The sequence below is a fragment of the Otolemur garnettii genome, unplaced genomic scaffold (assembly GCF_000181295.1).
Source record: "Otolemur garnettii isolate 467f Iridium unplaced genomic scaffold, OtoGar3 scaffold00017, whole genome shotgun sequence".
Lineage (NCBI taxonomy): Eukaryota > Metazoa > Chordata > Mammalia > Primates > Galagidae > Otolemur > Otolemur garnettii.
Window position 1 is genome coordinate 8,173,344 of NW_003852412.1, and position 3,161 is coordinate 8,176,504.

A 3,161-nucleotide genomic window follows, 5' to 3' on the forward strand; every position below is an offset into this window, starting at 1 on the left:
TGGAGTAGGAAATGGTCTTCAACTTCTGAACTCTTACGTTTTTTACGTGTGCTTGTATTCCGCCCACTCTCTGGGGAAATGCTGGTAGGCGATGTGTGGTAGAGGAGTGAGTCTGTGCTGACTTGGATTGTTCAGAACTGTGTGGTGTGAGTTTAGTACGGCCTCCCACACGCCATCAGAGCTTTTGCAGTAGGACTTTCTGTGGGTAATGGACGTATTCTCAAGCTGTGGCACCCAGGATAGTAGCCAGCATTTACCTGTGTCTGCTGAGCATATGACATGGGGCTGAGGAACTGAATTTTCAGTGTTGTTTAATTTTCTGGCTTTGGTTAGAGCATACCAGTGTTTCCCTCCATTGTGCTTATTGACCCCTCAGAGCAGCACGAATCATACTGGCCATTAGTTCACATACCAAAAATTTCTTTTGGCTTGAGGAATAATGTTGTGGTTGGGTAGCAGCTGGTCGGTGCATCCAAACCGCGGCCCCAGCACCGCCTCAGTGAGAAGCTGACACAAAGATTACATTGATGTTGAGTCCAGGAGTGATGGCCCTGCTCTCTGTGGATGTTATAAGGACCTGGCTTTTGCTCCACGGGAAGAGTCATCACCCGAAGGGCGGAGAGTTCTGATTCTGTTGCTGTCATGGTGGAGGGCGGAACTCCTTCATAGTCTAGGCAGGCAGAATGGGGAGAGAGGGCAGAGAATTTGGAGGATGTTGGTAGATGAAATGAAATGGATTAATTCAGAAAATAAGAAGGAAGAAAGGTAAACGTAGTCCAAGTAGATGGGACTAGATGTGATTGACAGATAGTATCAAAATGATGTGGAAGTAAAATCCACAGTGGGCGGCAGAGGATGCCGTGCTGAGAAGGAGGGTGAACGCTAGTGGGAACAGGGGACCACCCATGGAGAATGCAGCAGGATGGGTGCCGTGTTGGGATCTCAGCTGTGAACAGAGATGCACAAACCGTCCCTGAATCAGCAAAGCTGTGAATGGCTTGACTAGTCACTGTCTTGAAAACTCAACTTCTGTGAATCTGAAAAAATAAAACTGGATGGCTTGGGTTAGAAATTAAGATGTTCGGTTAAAAGTTAAGTTCCTGCTTGAAGATGGTAAAGCCAGAGTACCAGCGTCTCAGGGGAGTTACAGGTGACGCGTCTTCTCCCAAGTGACATTCCACAGTGTGACAAGGTTGTGGGTGATGGACTGGATGTAGTGATGCTTATACCAAAGCTGATTTTCCTCCAATAATTTATCACCCACAGCCTGCATTGCACTAGAGATTGTATCCAATCAGAGATATTCTTTAACATGTTGGGCCCCTTCATTGCTATTATTGCTTATTACTTATGTGTCATATGGTATTGGGACTGGAGAAATGGACTATAGGGAGACGGAGGAACCCAAGCTGGACATCACGTGATTATTTGGATGGAAAAAAGGAGGGACTGGTGAAACTGACATGTCAAAACAAGAACTGTGTGACTGTGTCTTACCTTTCTCTGTGGGGGAAGGTGGAAGAGACATAGAGAGAGACACCGGAGGCAGTGAGGATGGAACTGCTTGGTGTCCTCCAGGTTCCCTGATGCTCTGGGCAGGCAGCAGTGCCACCCCTGCTGCTTGGGGTCTGGCTGGCAGAGCGTGGGCTCGGCACAAGTGCCAGAGAAGAATTTAAACATACCTTGCTAAATAAACCTCATGGAAAAACATTGATAGTACAATTCTAGAAGTAACAAATGTGTCACAGTAGAAAAATAGGGAATTTTAGAAAGAATAGGAAAAGTAAATTCTTATCATTTGCCCACCTAGAGGCAGTGACTATCAAAGTCGTACTTGTCTGCTCCCAGCACTTTTCCTTTGTGTTCATTTTTTTTTTTTTTACATAGTTGTGATCATGAAAACAAGAGAATTTTTGTCCTGTGTTTTCATTTAACATTATATACTATCAGTAAGTTTTAGAAAATGGCTTAAAATTATGCTGTATATATGTATATTTTTTTGAGATGGAGTCTTACTTTGTCGCCCTTGGTAGAGTGCTGTGGCATCACAGCTGACAGCAACCTCCAATTCTTGGGCTTAAGTGATTCTCTTGCCTCAGCCTCCTGAGTAGCTGGGAATACAGGTGCCTGCCACAATGCCTGGCTATTTTTTTGTTGCAGTTTGTCCGGGGTTCAGTTTGAACCGGCCACCCTCAGTATATGGGGCTGGAGCCCTGCTCACTGAGCCACAGGCACCACCCTTATTCTGTATATTTTAATCTAAAGGACATGGATTACTTTAGTAAGAAGAAAAGGAAAATAGCATATATCCTCCCCATAAGTCTTTGTTTATTACCCCACAAGCCCCCTTTTATAATATATATTGTTGATTTTATAGAGCAACCTGATCAGTATATGCGGGGTCCAATAACAGCTATGCTTTAATGCTTTGGGCCACCTCCTTGATACTATCACTTATTACTGGTCCATAATATTAGAAAAGAAAACCTGTGGGTGGGTGTTGAGACCAGGAGGGTGGTCCGTAGGACAGATGAACCAAAGCTGGACGTGGAAGGAAACATTTAATACCAAAAGGAAAAGGAAAGGAAAGAAACTAAAAGAAAAGAAAGGAAAAACAACACAAAGAAAAGAAAACTAATCAGGAAGAAAAGGAAGCTGAAACAGACAGAAACAAACAGTAGGATATGAGGTTCGGATTTCTCAGCCCGGAAGATGCAGACCTTTCCTGCCTACAGACAAGACCGAGGGGGAGAAACAAAGTTCCCTGGCGCTTCCACAGGACGTGCAGGAAAAACGTCTGCAAAGGAAACTGGTGGTAAGTGACTAGAGGGCCAGAGGGAGAGCCCCTCCGGAATAAAATGGTAGGCGGTTCCTAAACAGGTTTTCAAGATCGCCATTTGAGGGCATGTCTGGTAGAGGTCCAGGCACACGGATTCTGTTGTGAGCTGGATGGCATCAGTGCAGTCAACACTACTGGTTTGGCAGACAACCAAATAAGTAGAACTAATGAAGTGGGTTTCTCTTTCTTCTTATATTAACGAAAAGTTTAGAAGTGGAATTAATGTTACTGAGCTGTAAAGACTTAGAAAGCAGCATTTTAAAAAGTCACCTGTGAAAATAGTTGTGAAATGGTTTCAAGGAGGACCTTCAGCATGGAATCT